Source organism: Aythya ferina (assembly GCF_964211825.1).
Source record: "Aythya ferina genome assembly, chromosome: W".
Taxonomy (NCBI): domain Eukaryota; kingdom Metazoa; phylum Chordata; class Aves; order Anseriformes; family Anatidae; genus Aythya; species Aythya ferina.
Window position 1 is genome coordinate 13,969,660 of NC_140313.1, and position 21,042 is coordinate 13,990,701.

Genomic DNA, 21,042 nt, shown 5'->3' on the forward strand with positions numbered 1-21,042 from the left:
CCTTGTTAAACTTCATGCAGTTGACCTCAGCCCATCGGTGCAGCCTATCCAGATCCTCCTGCAGAGCCTTCCTACCGTCAAGAAGATCAACACACTCACTTGGTGTCATCTGCAAACGTACTGATGGTGTACTCAATGCCCTCATCCAGATCATCGATGAAGATATTAAAGAGGACCGGCCCCAGCAGCGAGCCCTGGGGAATGCCACTAGTGACTGGCCTCCAGCTGGATTTGACTCCATTCACCACAACTCTTTGGGCCCGGCTATCCAGCCAGTTTCTAACCCAATGAAGTGTACGCCAGTCCAAGCCAAGAGCAGCCAGTTTCTTGAGGAGAATGCTGTGCGGAATGGTGTCAAAAGCCTTGCTGAAGTCAAGGTAGACCACATCCACAGCCTTTCCCTCGTCCACCCAGCACGTCACTTTGTCATAGAAGGAGATCAGGTTCGTCAAGCAGGACCTGCCTTTCATAAACCCATGCTGACTGGGCCTGATCGCCTGCTTGCCCTGCAAGTGCTGCATGATGACACTCAAGAGAATCTGCTCCATGAGCTTCCCTGGTACTGAGGTCAAACTGACAGGCCTATAGTTCCCCGGGTCTGCCCTCCGGCCCTTCTTGTAGATGGGTATCACGTTTGGTAGCCACCAGTCAACTGGGACCTCCCCCAGTAGCCAGGACTGCTGATAAATGATGGAAAGCAGCTTGGCCAGCTCCTCCGCCAGTTCTCTCAGTATCCTTGGGTGGATCCCATCCGGCCCCATCGACTTGTGCACATCCGAGTGCCGTAGCAGGTCACCAACCAGTTCTTCGTGCATAGTGAGGGCCACATCCTGCTCCCCATCCCCTTCCACCAGCTCAGGGTACTGGGTATCCAGAGAACAACCGGTATTGCCGCTAAAGACTGAGGCAAAGAAGGCATTAGCACCTCACCCTTTTTTTCATGTCTTGTAACTAAGTTTCCCCCTGCATCCAGTAAAGGATGGAGATTCTCCTTAGTCCTCCGTTTTGCGTTGATGTATTTGTAAAAAGATTTCTTGTTGTCTTTAACGACAGTAGCCAGATTGAGCTCCAGATGAGCTTTGGCCTTTCTTATTTTGTCCCTGCACAGCCTCGCAACATCCTTATATTCCTCCTCAGTGGCCCGCCCTTTTTTCCAAAGATTATAAACCCTCTTTTTTCTCCTAAGCTCAAGCTGCAACTCTCTGTTGAGCCAGGCTGGTCTTCTTCCACTCCGGCTCGTCTTTGGGCACGTGGGGACAGACCTCTCCTGCGCCATTAAGATTTCCTTCTTGAGGAGTGCCCAGCCTTCCTGGACTCCTCTGCCCTTCAGAACCGCCTCCCAAGAGACTCTGCCAACCAGTGTCCTGAGCAGCTCAAAGTCAGCCCTCCAGAAATCCAATGTAGAAGTTTTACTGGTCCCCTTCTTGGCCTCGCCAAGAATAGAGGACTCCACCATTTCGTGCTCACTCTGCCCAAGACAGCTCCCGACCACCACATCTCTCACCAGTCCTTCTCTGTTTGTGAAGAGAAGGTCTAGCGGGACACCACCCCTGGTAGGCTCACTAACCAGCTGCATCAGGAAGTTATCTTCCATGCTCTTCAGAAACCTCCTAGATTGCTTTCTCTGGGCTGTGTTGTGTTTCCAGGATATGTCAGGGAAGTTGAAGTCCCCCACGAGTACAAGCGCCGACGATTTCGCAATTTCTGTCAGCTGCCTGTAGAACTCCTCATCCATCTCCTCATCCTGGTTCGGCGGTCTATAACAGACCCCGACCAGGATGCTAGCCTTGTTGGCCTTCCCGCCGATCCTAACCCACAGGGACTCAGCCTTGTCATTCCCAGCCTCAAGTTCTACAACATCGAAAGATTCTCTAATACAGAGAGCCACACCACCACCCCTTCTGTGCTGCCTGTCCCTTCTGAAGAGCTTATTGCTGTGCTAGTTCTGTTTTGTGGAAACACTTTATTCACTCACGCTAGCGAAGATGCTAATCACTTTCTTCACCTGTGACAGTATTTTCTTCATTCATGCCTACAGTTCAACTTGATTTTTAGAAACAAATATACTTAGTTGATTTTAGTGAGAAAAATGAATGCTGAAATTGATGACCTACAAAAGGGAGGGACAATACTCATATATAGTATGGCATAATGGTAAATATCTTTCAGTGAAATCTGGTCGTGGAAAATCACGTTTCACCAAACAGCATTCCCCACTATGAAATATGAATACACATATAAATGTTTTATGTTAGAAACACTTTTCTTTTGCTCCCATATTTTACAGGATTGTAAAAAAGACTTCAAATTCTTGACTCTAGGAAGAAGATTGGATCTCTACTTCCTAACTTTTTTTAGCCTGTTACATTATGTGTCTTCTAACAGGGATTTTTCTGCATATTATTGCTGGTAGCTTTTTTTTTTTTTTTTTCAAAGTCAGTATGATTAGTATATTGATATCAGTATTACCTTTTTACTAACAGCTCTATTATAAAGAAGGGCCATTGGAACAACCCCAGCAACCCCTTCTACTTGCATACTTTTCTAAAATTCACACTTCTGTATATGAAATTGGTCAGTGTCATTTGTAGCAACAAATACCTCACCTTAAATACCAGAGCAAGATGATTGGAATGTTTCTCTGCATTCCAGGGAGGCTTAGCACAAGCCATTTCTATAACAACACAGCCAACGCTCCACACATCACAACTCCTACCATATTGCTGACCTCTCAGAACCTGAACAGATAGACAAATTAAAGCTCAGATTATCCACTTCAAAGTCTCCTAACTAAGTAATTTAGATACTGAAAAAAAATCAATCAAGTGCATTCTGATTAACATTTCAGGTTAACAGAGTGATCAGTGATGCAAATGCCATTAGACTTATACAGCTGTAGAAACAAAGTGCCTGATCAAGGGACAAATCAAATAATCTTGCAAGCTTTTGACCAAATGGTTATTTAGGCTTTTGTAACAGTACTCATGCTATATTTTGCAACAAACTACTTATAACAACTTTGACAACAAGAAAGAAATTTAATTACTGCCATGTTGAAATAATTTCTATTCTTTAGAACAAGTACACTTAAAATATGTTAGAAGCATTTACATCAGTTTTCTGTTATTTGACTGCATGAATTAGCTTACAGAGTTCAAACAAACTTTTTGAAGTAACTTCTAGAACTGTTTTCTTACCTCTGGTTCCATAAATGCAATAGTTCCCAACAACTGTCCCTGAAACTCGCCAGCACCAGTTCCTTTTGATGCCAACCTGGCTGCAGCTCCAAAATCAGCAATTCTTAATCTATGACCTGTGCTGTCAATTAGCAAATTGGCACCTGTCAACAGCATAATAAAAATACTGTTAGTTGGTTTTCTATTAAAGGCAAATGGATGAACAATCTTCCTCCCTCTGTTTCAAAACTATAAATAGGTTGATGCTTCCCACCCTCAGTATCAAGAAAATCTAAAAATTAAGGACAAGTCTAATAATGTCACTTTTTCTGTTATGCCTGAGTGATACTGCACACAACTTGAGGACATCTGAGAGATTTAGAGAAGCAATCAAATTTTCAAAGTAGGGCAAACACTGGATTCTGGAACAATGGCTGAAGCTAGAATAATGAAAGAAATTGGTGCACTCAAACCCTGAAGATTTTCAGTGACTGCATCTCCCTGTGAAATTTACACATTTCGTTCTTATTTAGCTTTGAGATGTCTTGAAGATAATTACATAGCAATTGAAAATTTTCCTATTTTAAAGAAAAAATATTAGAAGGCAAGTGTTTGTCATTGTTACATTGCTACTTATTTGGATCTCTCTCCAGTTCGTGGATAGTTATAATGACATTAAAGGCTGAAGTTTAATAAGACTGGGATTTCCCAGTAAAGTCCAAATTTTGTTTGTCACACAGCACAAATGTGTTTATGTTCAATTAGGATGAAGGAAGAAAACCCATCACAATATTCCTATACATTAGAGACCAGATGACCTCTTTATTTTGGATCGTTCACAGATTTTACTATCACTTCGCAGTAAATATTTACATAAATTTAACTAACTAATCTTTAAAGCTATATGGTAACTTTATATTTTATTTGAAAAAATCCAGAAAACCAATTTTTCTAAACTATTGGCTCAGCACTCGATGTGCTGGCAACAGCAGTTCCCAAGCACTCCATGAATGTTCTGGTTAATTTCTGTAAAGTAAAGGTTCTTAAGTATGATCAGATAAACCCAATAGCGATACTACTCTTGAGATGGCATACAAGAGAAGCAATAGGTGTCAAGCCAAAATAGATGTTGCCTTCCAAATATTACTTTTTAAAAGATACTCTAAATAATTCTTACCTTTAACATGTCTATGGATTATCTGATTCTCATGTAGGTAAGAAAGGCCACATAAGAGTTGTTCTGTGTAATTAATAATAACTGATTCTTTGAAGGCTCCATAATTACTTGATAAATGAGCAACTGAACCCCCTAGAAGATAACAAAGGAATTTATCAACACAATTTGTATTAGTAGAATGCGACACTGCCTCCTAAATTTGGAGCTTGGTATCGGTATTCCTAATTTATACCTAGATTTCTCCTCTTAAAAATATGTTAAAAATTCTCTAGGTAAAAAGTAATATAGTTGATTACTTAATTACTTTCTGCCTGGAACTGTACACATTATAATGGCATAGGTCTTTATTCTTCCTAATAATTTCATCCTTCCTTAAAAAAAAAAAAAAAAAAGTATGAATACTTTAGTATACTAAATAGTGGCATATAGAACCTCAAGGATTTGAATTTCCACTGTGCTTCTCGAAGTACTGTAATATAACCTGCACTTGAATGATGCAAAGACATTTCATTATCTAAGCAATATTATTTCATAAAACATAAACTTTAAAAATTAAGAAAAAATGAGATAAGTTAAAAAAATACACACACAAAGAAAATACAAAAAACACCCTTAGTTTCAAGAAAATATTTTCTGCACTATTGATTGTAATAACACGTATTTGGGCTTTGCTTGTTAGCACTCTGGTATTGCTAAGTGATTTCTGCCGAAGAACATAAGTTAAGGTGCAATGCCTTCTTTCATAAGGAAATAAGGATGTATAAAACATCCTTTGATGGAAATTTGGAGAGTGTGATTTGGGGAGTGACATTTTACAGGGGCAGATAATGATAGGATAAGGGGAAACAGTTTTAAACTAAAAGAGGGTAGATTTGGATTAGATGTTAGGAGGAAATTCTTCACTGAGGAAGGTAACACATTGGAACAGATTACCCTGAGAAGCTGTGGATGCCCCATCCCTGGAGGTGTTCAAGGACAGGTTAGATGGGGCCCTGGGCAACCTGATCTAGTGGGTGGCGGGGTGGGGGGGGGTTGGAACTAGATGATCTCTCTAGTGGAGATCATCTCTCTCATGGACAGTGAGGTTGAGTGCACCCTCAGCAAGTTTGCCGATGACACCAAGCTGTGTGGTGCGGTTGACATGCTGGAGGGAAGAAATGCCATCCAGAGGGTCCTGGACAGGCTTGAGAGTTGGGCCCATGCAAACCTCATTAGAAGTTCAACAAGACCTTCAAGGTCCTACAGCTGGGTTGAGGCAATCCCAAGCACAAATACAGGCTTGGAGGAGAATGGATTGAGAGCAGCCCTGATGAGAAGGACCTGGGGGTCTTGGTTGATAAGAAGATCAACATGAGCAGGCATTGTGCGCTTGCAGCCCAGAAAGTCAACCATATCCTGGGCTGCATCAAAAGAAGCATAGCGAGACGGTTGAGGGAGGTGATTCTCCCCTCTCTACTCTGCTCTCATGAGACCCCACCTGGAGTACTGTGTTTGGATCTGGGGCCCCTAGCACAAGAAGAACATGGAACGAGTCCAGAGGAGGGCCACAGAGGTGATCAGAGGGCTGGAATATCTCTCCTACAAAGACAGGCTGAGAGAGTTGGGGTTGTTCAGCCTGGAGAAGAGAAGGCTCCAGGGAGATCTCATTGCAGCCTTCCAGTACCTAAAGGGGGCCTACAGGAAAGCTGGAGAGGGAGTCTGTCAGGAAGTGTAGTATTGGACAAGGAGTAATGGCTTTAAGCTAAAAGAGGGTAGACTTAGATTAGATATTAGGAAGAAATTCTTTACTCTGAGGGTGGTAAGGCACTGGAACAGGTTGCCCAGAGAAGTTTTGGATCCCCCATCCCTGGAAATGTTTAAGGCCAGGCTGGATGGGGCTTTGAGCAACCTGGTCTAGAGGAAAGTGTCCTTGCTCATGGCAGGGGGGTTGGAATTAGATGATCTTTAAGGTCCCTTTCAACCCAAGCCATTCTGTGATTCTATGAAAACACCAAATCTAGTCTTGTTAACCAGAATGCAATGACATATAGTCCCATTCAGAAAATAAAGCTCCTTCTTAAAAAAATAAAAGATATAAACTTACTTGGCACTGCCATATACAATAATGAAAAATAATTACTACTAAAGTACCACTTAACAGATAGTTAAACAGATAGTATTTTAACATGGTTTTCCTGAAGCATCCTGTTGTACTGGGTGTGGCTGGAATGGAGTTAACTTTCCCTGCAACGACCCATATAGTGTTGTGCTCTGCACTTGTAGCTGGAACAGCCCTGATATCACACCAATGTTTTTGCTATTGCTGAGCAGTGCTGGCACAACATCAAGACTCTCTCCAAACCCCCCAAAGCCAGTGGGGAGGGGACATCACCAGGGCAGCTGACCTAAACCAACCAAAGGGATATTCCATACCATATGATGTCACATTCAGCAATAAAAGGTGGGAAAGGGGAAGGAGGGTGGGGCTCTCATTGTGAAGATATCTGTCCTTCCAATCATCCCCTATGCGTATTGAGGCCCTGCTTCCCAGGACATGGCCTAACAACGCTCGTTGATGGGAAATATAGAATGATTTTTTTTCTTTCCCCTTTTCTTCAGCATGGCCTTTTCTTTTTTTTTTTTTTTTTTTCTTTTTTTTTTTTTTTCTTTTAATTAAATTATTCTTATCTTAACCTGTGAGTTGTTTTTTTCTTTCCATCATACTTTCTTCTTCCCCTCTTCTATTGAGGGGGGGGGAGTGAGACAGAAGTTGTGGTAGAGTTTAGCTGCCCAGCACGGTAAAACCACCCCACCTGTTTACTACCTATTATTAGAAACTTACTTTAAGTTCTCAAGTGCTTTTGCATGTCCCCTCACACAATTTTAAAGAAAATGCTTGGGACAAAAACAAGTGACCGGCATCGCAAACTTTCTAGGAAAGTAATTTTTAATAATCATTTAAAATTACACAGCTACACAGAAAATGCAACAGTTGGAAATATAGAAAGCTGAAGAGTCTGTATCTCAAAGTTTAATTCCTCTTTTGGATGCAGAAATTGAGGAAAATGTAATTGATTTTTTGTTCAGGGCTTTAAACTACATTAACTGTATGACAAATTATGCATGGATAATTCCAAATCAAATGAAAGATGCCAGTAAGAATATTGCTATGACCACTTAAACTGTTTTGTAAGTAAATCTTTATGCTTTAATTAGCACAAATCTTTAAATCAGCAATAAAAACATAACTTTCCGAACTGAAGCAATGCATGGAATATTTTGCAGTATGAAACTACATAGTTCCAAGACAACCGATACTTTAATTTTATTTGGCATGTAGTTGTTTACCAGCCATCCATTCAATAAAGAGGTTATAGTTGCTCTTCTCACATGTAGCACCCAATATGCGAATAATATTAGGATGGTTAGGGACAAAATTAGGAAGGCCAAAGCTCATCTGGAGCTCAATCTGGCTACTGCCATTAAAGATAACAAAAAACGTTTCTATAAATACATCAACACAAAAAGGAGGACTAAGGAGAATCTCCATCCTTTACTGGATGCGGGGGGAAACTTAGTTACAAGAGATGAGGAAAAGGCGGAGGTGCTCTATGCCTTCTTTGCCTCAGTCTTTAGCGGCAATACCGGTTGTTCTCTGGATACCCAGTACCCTGAGCTGGTGGAAGGGGATGGGGAGCAGGATGTGGCCCTCACTATGCATGAAGAACTGGTTGGTGACCTGGTACGGCACTTGGATGTGCACAAGTCGATGGGGCCGGATGGGATCAACCCAAGGGTACTGAGAGAACTGGCAGAGGAGCTGGCCAAGCCACTGTCCATCATTTATCAGCAGTCCTGGCGATCGGGGGAGGTCCCAGTTGACTGGCGGCTTGCAAATGTGACGCCCATCTACAAGAAGGGCCGGAGGGCAGACCCGGGGAACTATAGGCCTGTCAGTTTGACCTCAGTACCAGGGAAGCTCATGGAGCAGATTCTCTTGAGAGTCATCATGCAGCACTTGCAGGGCAAGCAGGCGATCAGGCCCAGTCAGCATGGGTTTATGAAAGGCAGGTCCTGCTTGACGAACCTGATCTCCTTCTATGACAGAGTGACGCGCTGGGTGGACGAGGGAAAGGCTGTGGATGTGGTCTACCTTGACTTCAGCAAGGCTTTTGACACCATCTCCCACAGCATTCTCCTCAAGAAACTGGCTGCTCTTGGCTTGGACTGGCGCACGCTTCGTTGGGTTAGAAACTGGCTGGATAGCCGGGCCCAAAGAGTCGTGGTGAATGGAGCCAAGTCCAGTTGGAGGCCAGTCACTAGTGGCATTCCCCAGGGCTCGGTGCTGGGGCCGGTCCTCTTTAATATCTTCATCGATGATCTGGACGAGGGCATCGAGTGCACCCTCAGTAAGTTTGCAGATGACACCAAGTTAGGTGCGTGTGTCGATCTGCTTGAGGGTAGGAAAGCTCTGCAGGAGGATCTGGATAGGCTGCACCGATGGGCTGAGGTCAACTGCATGAAGTTCAACAAGGCCAAGTGCCAGGTCCTGCACCTGGGGCGCAATAACCCCAAGCAGAGCTACAGGCTGGGAGAGGAATGGTTGGAGAGCTGCCAGGCAGAGAAGGACCTGGAAGTATTGGTGGATAGTCGGCTGAATATGAGCCAGCAGTGTGCTCAGGTGGCCAAGAAGGCCAACGGCATCCTGGCTTGTATCAGGAACAGTGTGACCAGCAGGGCTAGGGAGGTGATCGTCCCCCTGTACTCAGCTCTGGTGAGGCCACACCTCGAGGACTGTGTTCAGTTTTGGGCCCCTCGCTACAAGAAGGACATCGAGGTGCTCGAGTGAGCCCAGAGAAGGGCGACGAAGCTGGTGAGGGGCCTGGAGAACAAGTCCTACGAGGAGCGGCTGAGGGAGCTGGGCTTGTTCAGCCTGGAGAAGAGGAGGCTCAGGGGCGACCTTATCGCTCTCTATAGGTACCTCAAGGGAGGCTGTAGCGAGGTGGGGGTTGGTCTGTTCTCCCACATGCCTGGTGACAGGACGAGGGGGAATGGGCTAAAGTTGCACCAGGGGAGTTTTAGGTTGGATCTTAGGAAGAACTTCTTTACTGAAAGGGTTGTGAGGCATTGGAACAGGCTGCCCAGGGAAGTGGTGGAGTCACCATCCCTGGAAGTCTTCAAAAGATGTTTAGATGTTGAACTTAGTGATATGGTTTAGTGGAGGACTGGTTAGTGTTAGGTCAGAGGTTGGACTCGATGATCTTGAGGTCTCTTCCAACCTAGAAATTCTGAGATTCTGTGATTCTGTGGTTCAGATGACTCATCATCCATATCTCCTCCCTCAGTGCTTTGGCTACCTTTTCTTGCTCAGATGATGTGTTCCTGACATACGTCACCTTTTTTGAAATATGATATTCAGGTTTACTTTATATAATTATCAATTGTGTTTCCACACCCCCTCCCACAACCCATTCAGTACAGTAATGACAATGGATGGTTTTCCATCTCTGTTCACCATCCAAAAACTGCAGTTGTTCTTCTAACCTCAAGTCCGTTCAGCTGAGAATGCATCTCCATATGAGACAGTCATAGAAAAAGTAAGAGCAATCTTCTGGGGAAATACCAACAGAATCTCTGGAGTGGGGAGCAGAGGAAGTAGGGAACAGTTTGTGAGAGCAAAAGGTTTTTATATTTAATATTCAAAAAAATATTGAAGAGCAAGCAGAATACATTCAAGAATGTGAAATATTTACCTGTTTTACAGCCATTAATGTCCCTGTTCCTACATCCTGTGCTTGGTAACAGGAAGAGAAAGCTCCAAGACTAATTTGCTGACCTTTAAGCCATTCTGAATCTTCTCTGTAATGGTGTTTTGCTTTGTTATGTCCAGGCAGGGTTTCTGGTATCTGCAAATTAAATTCCAAATCAATTACATGTTTACTAGCATGCATCTAAAATGTAGACATTCTGGAAGGCTATGATATATCCAAGTTTATATTCCTCTCCTCTCCCTTACAGTTATTTACATTGCATGTTATATGTTTCAGTTGAGACTAGAACACCATATAATCCACATCTTCTATAATCCACACATTCCTACCGTATGTAAGAAAAGAGCACATCCTCTGTGTTATTAACTGAAGATGAAAGACAAGATGTAAAGACACAAATAGAAGCTAGACTTTTTTTCTATTCCTAATCTCATGTCTATTTATTTTTTTTTTGTTTTTTTATCATCTGCACTAAACACAACCAAAATCATGTTTTCTACTTAATTTACTCCTGGCATTTTGTGCTTCACGTGTTGTTACCTCATGCAAATGATCACAAAAACCAACATGAGATTTCTTTCTTCTTCCCAGCAACACTATCAATTCTGCTGCCTTTCCTAGGCATGTAGCCTCATAAGCTTCCAGCACCTGTCTTACTCCCTCAAGTCAATATACTCAAATATTTTGTGAACTTTTATAAAATACTCCTTTCTCTCTCTATTCTTATTTCTTGTGATTTTGTATACTTGCAAACAAACATATTCAGCTTCTCATGCTGCCCTGCCAGAGAGGAGGGTAGGGGTGCACAAGAAGCTGGGAGGCGACACAACCAGGACAGCTGACCCAGACTGGCCAAAGGGATATTCCATACCCCATTGGACATCATTCTGAACAATAAAAAACTGGTGTATGTGTGTGTGTGCACTGCTCTGCTCGGGGAGGGGCTGGGCATCAGTCAGCAGGTGGTGAGCAATTGCATTGTACATCACTTGTTTTATATATATATATATAATTATTATCATTATTATTATTTTCCCTTCCTTTTCTGTCCTATTAAGCTGTCTTTATCTCAAGCCACAAGTTTTACTTGTGGCTTGAGATAAAGACAGCTTAATAGGACAGAAAAAAAAACAAAAAAAAAAAACAAGCTGTGGGGGGTGGGGAGTGAGTAAATGGCTGTGTGGTGCTTAGCTGCCTGATGGGTTAAACCACAACAGAGACATGTTAAATTCCCATATGTATACTTACATCCTGCTGAATAATTATGATTTCTTCACCATTTTCAACCTGTAGTTGGGGAATTATTGGCAGTGCATCTTGAGACACTGACATTGCCAGAGCAATAGCTAAAGCTTCCTCCTCTTCAGCTTCCATCTCTTCCTTGCATTTTTTATTATGATTTACATCATCTTTATAAGTGTCATAATTTTCTTCCTGCTCAGGAGAGAGAACTGCAACTTCAGACTTGAATGTAACTGTGCCATCACTTGTTGGCATGGAGGCCTCAAGTAGGTGTTCAATACTGGAGTTGAGCTCTGCATTAACATCCAACCAACATTTCTCATCTACTGGTGTGAACACCATCCCTTCAATTGGTATAACTACACTGCTATTACTACTACTGCCATCGAACTTTGAGATATCATCCAGGTGAAGTGTCATAAGTGTCATACTGTTTTTTGAGGTTTCTCCCTGCTTGTTCATATTGCTTGGAGTGGGTCGTGATGGCTTTGGCCTGTGTATGTGACTGGATGGCAGTGGCCTGGCTTGGATAAAAACTGGAGAAAGTTCCTCTGGTTCTTTATTTTCAGAACACCTTCTCCGAAACTGGAAAGAAAGTTTCCGCTGTGTTTGAGAAGAAGGTGAGGGGATTTTGGTGGGAATGAATCCCTGAGATCTGAGTTTAGAGACTTCTGTTACAGTGACAGCTGGGACAGATGGATTTGAAGGAGAGAGAAGCATTGGGAATAGTGATTGGGAATGACTGGATGAGGGAGAAGAGTTCAAACACTGACTGTGGAGTTTTCCTTTTGTTTGAACAGTTGTCTTTGGTTGCTCAGTTGATGAAATGGGAAGTCCCACAGCAAGACCAGCCAATGTCTTTAAAACGTCCTCTGGAGTGGCACTCAGTTTTTAATCACTTAAACCTTTCCAACTTTTCCCTGATAACTGGACAGTATTGTTAGGAGTATTACTTTCTGCAGCTTCTGGAGAGTTATCTGGTACAGGTAGCTGCAAAAAGACTTTATGTTGGCATTCCCTAGACTGCATTTCTCCCATGCCTAGCTGGATGGCTTCTGCAATTTCCATTTCATCTGCAATTGCCATCAGACGTCAACGCACCCTTGCATAATGAGTTGAGCTTGTCACACTCAACATTTCTAACAGCTTTACAAAAACATGAGGTACTCTTGCGACAATTCTTGCTGCACTCAAAAATACTCTCCATGATAGTTTACCAGTCCTTGAGTGGGAAATGTCAATTGACTGCAAGGCAAAATTTAAGAGGGAGAGAAGTTTCTTATACCTGAAATTAAAAAAAAAAAAAAAGTAAAAAAAAAAAAAGTAGCGTTTTATACAATGCTCTAGTTAACTAGTGCTAAGAAAGCCATTTCAGGACAATGCATTTAGCTGTCAGTTCTGCAGTAGCAGAGCAAAGACTTACTGCTGCACCGGTGCTTCAGAATTGTGTGACAGGTCAGAAGTTTAAAAATGGTAACCATTTACTCTAAAGTATGTGCACTTTTGCATGTAAATATGCACTACTTGTTTACAGATATTAAAACCACTATTTTTGGAAGAGATCACCAACAATGTTCAACTACAAATAGTCAAATAGTGTAAGCAAGTACCTGTTTATTACAGTATCAGCCTGTAAATCATCTCCACAGACAATTTGGGGATAAAATTCACCAGGAAATTCCAACAGAAGTCTGTCTATAAGACAAAGTCGCCCCAGTAGTGCTTGCCAGTTGCTAGAATCAGTTTGGGTTCCAAGAATACAGTTTAAGACATAATCAACACCACCAATACCAATGGACTCTAAAAAAAAAAAAAAAAAAAAAAAAAAAAAGTTGATAAAAATAAGGATTTGATATGTTCACAGTCTAAATTCCATAAAGATCAGAACTGTGTCACACAGAAATACATGTGTGCCCAAACCAACCCCACCCGAACCTCCAAAGAACAACACCGTTCTCTTTGCCATGCTGATTTTGGATAAATCCAGTACTTAATTTAAAACACTTGAGTATATTTGCTTGCAATTATAATTCATTTATGTATGAAGAGCTATTATTACCAGATTTAAGTATTGTTCTCCCAACTGCCAGCTCTCCCGCTTGGCCTTTACACATCTTCAGTAGTGCTGAGACTGACAGAGCAGACAGGGTAGATTGGGACAAGACAAAGCCTGCTCAAGCCAGACCTGCCAAAGGCATTCACTCAGAATAGCCATCTCCTAACATTATACTATGAAATAAAAAGTAACAGCATTATGTTAACACTTAATGAAACAGATCTACAGCAGCTTTTGTTGAAGTAAGAAATACGTGCAAATATATTAAATATATAAAATTTGATTATTGGTACTTGCGAAAAAGTTTTAAAGGAGATTCATGAGAATTAGACCAAAACAGTCCAACTAACTGAGAGGGAGGGGATGGTTGATGACTGCACCCAACATATCTTCCTTCATTTTAAGGCACAAAGTCCTTGTGAAAGCAAAGCATCATTTAAGATCTGTAAATGCTGGAAAAATATAATCAGATGTGTTCAAAACCTACATCTTTCAAGACTGAAGTTGGCTGTAGCAACTAGATTTTAACAAAAACATACAATGATAAATTTATACTTATTATCCACACACTTTATTTCACCACCACCTATAAATAGTCTTCTGGTTTCACACAAAATAGCAACAAATGAAGCTGCAAGACATTTCAGTAACAATCCAAAATGAATTTGAGACACCATACCTGTTGCCATCTGCACATTTAACTAATATTGTCTCTACAACTGGTTTGAGAAGTTGCCATAGTTTAGTTCTCTCTGCGAAAGTATGACAAGGTGTATACACCAGCATGGCTCTTAAGGTTTTCTAAGAGAAAGGAGAAAAAACAATATATATGACATTAAATTAGCTACACAAATAGTTTTTTGTTGTTGTTTGCTCTTTTTTTTTAAGTTGTGAATAGATTCATATAAATTACATTAAAATATGACTGAAATGTTAAAAGGATAAATAGCTTAATATGCATTCACTCTTAGGTTAGTCATGTACTCTTTGTGACTAGCAAGTGACCTGGTCATACAATTACTGTTAATGCTAAACACTGTAGCAAGCATTTCCTTATATTTGGCCAGTGGAGTCATGCCAATTCACCCTTGCTGAGAATTTTGTTCATCCCACTTTCAGATGATAGTTAATAGTTGTCAGCAGTGATGCTCAACAACAATAATTAGCATTCTTGACTTCATACATGCCCTTTTCCTTCCCCTTCAAAAATGAAGCAGCTTTGAAATTACTAGAATACAATGAGTAAACAGCTACTTACTAAAGCAGCAACATACACTTTGTAGACAGGGTCAGAACAGACCATGGACAGCACACTGCAGCAGGATTTAACCACGACATCTTCTGAGGTAGTGTTCTGAGATGACCCACTAGCTGCTCCCAGAGCTCCAACACTTGTGTTGTTTCCATTGCTACTTCCAGAATTTCCAGTGCTTTCACCATTAGCCAGTAATAGAGCACCACTAACATCATGGGAAAGACGTCTAAGTGCCATCTCTCGTATATTCCAGTTTTGAGAAAACAAGCAGCCAACTAACTCCATTCCAAATACCTGCCAAGGAAAAAGCAACCTTACATGAGTCAAATTGAATAATGTCACAACTTAAGAAGAGCAATCAAAAAAGAGCAAAGAAATGTTTCTCGTGAAAAATCATTTTAAGTAGTCTGACAGCAAAAATATGTCAGAGGGTATACAGTCTTAAAAAATTCTATGACAGAAATCAACCATCATAAATGATGAATCATCAGTTCTCCAAAAACTCTGCTAGGACATGTGGGGGAATGACAGTATGGGTAGTTTCATTTACCATGGTTTAATTACTTAGTATGGAGTTTGTTTTTAGATGCTGATGTAAACAACCCTGAAATCGAGGTCCAGCTATGCTAGACAAAAATTACAGCAAAAATATAGGCAACATACATTCTCCCATTCTTTTAAGTGTATAATCCCTGCTCAGTTGAACCCACCTCTAGGCTAGAGAGTATTTAGGCTATTTGCAACCCAACTTAAGTAAGTGCCAATTTTGTATTTATGTGACACTTGCACAGTTAAGACCAAAATTAGGAATACTATATTTTATTACATGGACCTTCAATAAGAGGCCATATGTTGCAGGAAGAACGGCCGAAAGCACGACAGACACTAGTACGGTCAGATCATGCTCCATTTTATTACCCGAATAGCCTAGGTTTTATAGCGAACTTAACGGGGACGGATAGTATCTCACACAAGATTATTGGTCAAAAGCACTCAGACAAACAGCTGCAAGAAAACAACCCCACCTGCAAGAAAACAACCCCCTTGTGATTAGCAGTCACGTAGACCTTGTCCTTGAAGCCAGCTGCTGGCAACAATATTTTTCTGAATTCCTCAATTGGGCGATGTGGGAACACTGTCATGGGAACTTCTCATAGTTGCCCTGGTAGCTTGGTTTGCTCAGCTGCAGCAAGCCATGGGATCTTTGCTGTTTCAAAAATCCCTCAACAGCCATTGGTTGAAAGGATTGATTTCATATTGAATCTTTCTCATGAGCTCTTTCAGGAAAGTAATGGATTTATGAATTGATTCACTATGATCAAAAAGGTTCAAACAGCACATTCCCTCAAAGTCCTCACACCCATGCCCTTGAGCCAAAAGCAAGAAGTCAATAGCAGCTTGATCCTGTAAGAGCGCATGTCGCAGACTATTTTGATCTGGTAACATCTCCTCAAGTATCTCTGTCGTGGCATGGGCTTGTTTCTTGGCCCAGCATACCAATTTTTCTAAGTTGTTAAGTGCGGCCGCAGATGCCACTCCTGGCACAAAAATTGCCAATGCTGCTCTAGCTGCAACACCAAGCAACTCAACATTATCATTGCAATCCAGTGCGAGCAATACCCATTTATGTCTGGTGACCTCACGCAACTGCGACAAGCTAGGAGCAAATATAGTAAGTTTACGTAAGTAACGTGGACGTCCGATAGCATTTGCAGGGATACCTTGCCAGGCCCTATCCCTGCAAATCAGGAAACCATCAGGAGGTAAGGCCATAGCTGTACGATTGTTCCAAACGCTATAGTTGTTACCCCTTGTCTCCGTGCCATAAGTCCCTAAACCCTGCCTAGCAGTGTTTATTATTGTTTGAGAATGAATACTCGCAGGACGGTCTTCTCGGTCCCTAATCAAACATAAGTGATTCACAACAACCGATGCCTTGGGCAATCGCTCATTGATGTTCTTGATCTCTTTTAATCTCACTAATTGTTCCTTTAAAACCTGATGTGATCGTTCAACCATCACTTGGCCCGTGGGAGAAAACGGAACACTCGTTTTTGGATGAATCTGTAGGAAAATCCATTCCAGAACTCGACAATGCTGCCCTATCATTCCACCCTTGCCATCACCTGTGTCATTTATACTACTCCTATTACCCGTGCTATTAGTGTCAGCGGCATCCTCCTGATACCGTTTCTGTCTTTGTCGCCCCTTACTCTCCCCCTTTTCTTTTTGCCACTGACCAATCACCGGAAATGGATGAGACACATGATTGCTAATTAGGAAAGAGAGTGCAACGTCTGCTATATGTCTGCAAGCAGTGCTGGCTGCAACCTTAGAAGCTATTTGTGAAAGAGCCTGCCGGTGGTCATTTGGTAGTGTAATCTGTGGCTCTGCACTCCTGCACCACAATAAAGGTAGTAATGTAGCTAAGTCGTCATTAGTAATCCGTACAATGTGGCAATGAATATTCAATTAGCACCTATACACATTCATTACCTAACCCCGCCTACCCTCGCTTCGTATGCTAATTAGCTTATCAGTCCTTGCGCTTGTGCAAAGCCTTCCAAGAACTGTGGGCCGGGGTCTTCAGGATGTGGGCAGTGGTCTTTGGGAGGAAGGCCGTAGGTCTTCCTCGTGATGCACTTTTCACCTTTTGCTTAATCAGTTGTTTTCCAAGCTGTAAAAATGCTGAGTTGGCTTTCGGTTTAACTGAGGGTCGGCAGATAACAGGATGTCTCAGTTAACAAGACATAACAGACAGTTGACTCAAGTTATCTCAAGTCTCAGCCTGACTGAGGGTTAACAGATAACGGGATGTTTTCAAATAACAAGATGCTTCAACATAACAGAAGGTCAACAGATAACAAGATGTCGTTTACTTTGTTCTCATTAATTTTTAACCACAAGATTTATTCTATTCGAAAGTGAGTCTATACAATATCAAAACCTTTTTTCTGATGCAAATTAAATATAATTCTTTCCAATAATAATAAATCATTAAGCAGATGGGATTCAGAATAATTTTTGAATTGTTACAGATGCTTTAGAATTGTGTCAAAATTAGACACTCATACACTAGAATCCTATTATGGCTCTACCTCAAATTGTCCAGTTTGTCATTTCATTTTCATGTCTGAGCAAAGAGAGAAGATATTTGTCATAATATTCTCTGTTCCACCAGGTCGATTCAGTAGACGCTAACATCACTATGGTAACCTTTTTCAAAATCAATAGTGTTAAGAAACTCACTCTCTGCATGTGCCATCAACAAGCATCAACGAGCATTTTTTTTTTTAATTGAAAAAAGTTGATGGTATAAATCAAAACATAACTTTGTTGCGAGGACATTTGTTGTCGACGGAAGGAAGACAAGCGCACTCAATATGAGTGATCAGCAAGCTCCATTTTATTGCCCGAATAGCCTAACTTTTATAGTGAACTTAACAGGGGCGGACAGTGTCTCACACAAGATCATTGGTCAAAAGCACTCAGACAAACAGTTACAAGAAAACAACCCCACCTGCAAGAAAAGAACCCCTTGTGATTAGCAGTCACGTAAACCTTGTCCTTGAAGCCAGCTGCTGGTAACAGTATTTTCTGAGTTCCTTAATTGGGCGATGTGGGAGTCATAGCCGTGGGAGCTTCTCACAGTTACTCTGGCAGCTTGGTTTGCTCAGCTACAGCAGGCCCTGAGATTTTCTAAGGCCTACCCCTGGTTGCTTAAAGCAAGCTCAAATTGAACAATTGTTCCACGGGCACATGTCCACGTCCTGTATGCCAATTCCCAACAATTCCCCCGTTTTCTTTTTGTACAAGCAGTACTTGGTTTTTCATCAGATGTCGAATACATAACACAACTATACAACTTAACCCTAATAACACTACAATTACTCTAAGCACTTAATGGTAACACAATTTAATAGTAAGTAACACAACTTAATAGTAACACACTTAAACCTAATCACTTGATGGTGATCGAAGGCTGTTCTTGATAGTCCTTGAGGTGTCACAGCCCATGTCATTGTCAGAATGATTATCAGGAACCTCTTCATGGTCGTCTTCGGCGTATGCAGATTCTAAAGCTGCTTCAGTCCACTTTGCAATGATCCACTGGGTACCTGTTTCCGGCACCACTTCAAAATCTCTATAACATTTTTTAACATTTTTGCAAGTAACCCTTTAACCACATTTATCACAATACTACATGCAATGATGATTGACACCATAGCGAACAGAATCCTTAATCCCTCTTTGATTAATCCCAGTAACCATCTATGCATTATTTCAAACAAATCAGTGAACCATTGATTGAAAGGATTGATACCATATTGACTCTTTCTCATGTGCTCTTTCAGGAAAGTAATGAATTTGTGAATTGACTCATTATGATCAAAAAGGTTTAAACAGTACGTTCCCTTAAGTTTCTCCACGTGGCTACTTCACACAATGACCCCATACTTGTGAAACATGATTCTGCTCGACTAGTACTAATTTCCTATGATTTCAGCCTGCACTATGGCAATAAACGCGCTCTCACTAACACAGTACACAGCACACTCGCACATACACAGCACACTTGCACACCCAGAGGCCTCTGGCACATCTCATTCTCAATCATACCACAACCTCAATCATACCACAAGAATATAATTTAGAATGATAAGCAAACAAACAAGTATTGTCTCTCTTTGTGTTCCTCATGAAGTGACTTGCAACACTTTGTTTTAAAACCTTACCCTTACACAAATACTTTCAACACAAAATACCTGGACATTTAAGAATAACACATAAAATTATTAACACTCCAGATAGCATCCCTCCAGCAGCTGAAAACATACTGTTTGTCTGCAGACTCAGGAGATCTTTGTCTGCTCCTGCGGTGAGCAGCTGAGAGTGGAGTCCCCTCCGAACAAAACGCTCAGGGTGCACCTAGGGGTGTCCACACCGCAGCTGATCCCCGCAGCCGAGCAGTTGTTACGTGCGGCCGCAGATGCCACTCCAGGCACTAAAATTGCCAATGCCGCTCTAGCTGCAACCCCACACAATTCAACATTATCATTGCAATCCGGTGTATCCCCACAAATCAGAAAAACATCAGGAGGTAAGACCAAAGCTGTACAATTGTTCCAAACACTGTAGTTGTTACCCCTTGTCTCCGTGCTATAAACCCTAAGCCCTGCTTAGCAGTGTCGTTGTAATCACAAGTGTTATTTGTATTTCTATACCCGTATAGCCTTTTCCAGGTTCCTGTAGCAGGATTCATCTGATAGCCACGGCTACATTCACATTTGTAGCCACCTTTCAGGTTGATACACATTTGACTACAGATACCAGGGTTTTGGCATTCATCAATATCTCCACAGTTTCTCTTGTCTACAAACTCAAACCCAGCTGGACAGTCACATTCATTTATGATGCATTCCTTCAGGGGCTCATCACCCCAGTCCTTGCAGTCTCTCTGCTGGTTACACACTTTATTGATATCTATGCATTCTCCACTTCTGCACTTGAATTTGCCAGGTCCAGAGCACTGAATAACATTGTTACAGTTTGCTTCATCAGTGCCATCCAGACAGTCTCTCACACCACTGCACTGCCTATTCCCATAGACACAGTTCCCATCTTCACATCTGAACTGGTCTGGCCTGCAGGTCCAAGAAGGGCAGTTAATTTCATCACTGCCATCACAATTTCATCACTGCCATCACAATTTCATCACTGCCATCATCAATTTCATCACAATGTCATGGGAACTTCTCATAGTTGCCCTGGTAGCTTGGTTTGCTCAGCTGCAGCAAGCCATGGGATCTTTGCTGTTTCAAAAATCCCTCAACAGCCATTGGTTGAAAGGATTGATTTCATATTGAATCTTTCTCATGAGCTCTTTCAGGAAAGTAATGGATTTATGAATTGATTCACTATGATCAAAAAGGTTCAAACAGCACATTCCCTCAAAGTCCTCACACCCATGCCCTTGAGCCAAAAGCAAGAAGTCAATAGCAGCTTGATCCTGTAAGAGCGCATGTCGCAGACTATTTTGATCTGGTAACATCTCCTCAAGTATCTCTGTCGTGGCATGGGCTTGTTTCTTGGCCCAGCATACCAATTTTTCTAAGTTGTTAAGTGCGGCCGCAGATGCCACTCCTGGCACAAAAATTGCCAATGCTGCTCTAGCTGCAACACCAAGCAACTCAACATTATCATTGCAATCCAGTGCGAGCAATACCCATTTATGTCTGGTGACCTCACGCAACTGCGACAAGCTAGGAGCAAATATAGTAAGTTTACGTAAGTAACGTGGACGTCCGATAGCATTTGCAGGGATACCTTGCCAGGCCCTATCCCTGCAAATCAGGAAACCATCAGGAGGTAAGGCCATAGCTGTA

General features: G+C 41.8%; 2 pseudogenes across 2 annotated transcripts in view; one reads left to right on the top strand and one right to left on the bottom strand.

Annotated features, from left to right (window-relative positions):
* LOC311426497 (mitogen-activated protein kinase kinase kinase 1-like) overlaps window positions 1–21,042 on the top strand; it is a 286,004-nt pseudogene that overhangs the window by 196,228 nt on the left and 68,734 nt on the right. The gene's annotated exons all lie outside the window — the stretch shown is intronic.
* Window positions 1–21,042, bottom strand: part of LOC311426261 (mitogen-activated protein kinase kinase kinase 1-like) — a 67,988-nt pseudogene that overhangs the window by 39,581 nt on the left and 7,365 nt on the right. The window contains exons 8-18 of the transcript XR_014698947.1: window positions 14,660–14,950; window positions 14,076–14,202; window positions 13,405–13,515; window positions 12,956–13,145; window positions 11,352–12,630; window positions 10,086–10,238; window positions 9,645–9,728; window positions 7,681–7,759; window positions 4,354–4,485; window positions 3,198–3,340; window positions 2,607–2,738 (exon numbers count right to left, since the gene is read on the bottom strand). The product of XR_014698947.1 is annotated as a mitogen-activated protein kinase kinase kinase 1-like (transcript). The remainder of the gene's footprint in view (window positions 1–2,606; window positions 2,739–3,197; window positions 3,341–4,353; window positions 4,486–7,680; window positions 7,760–9,644; window positions 9,729–10,085; window positions 10,239–11,351; window positions 12,631–12,955; window positions 13,146–13,404; window positions 13,516–14,075; window positions 14,203–14,659; window positions 14,951–21,042) is intronic.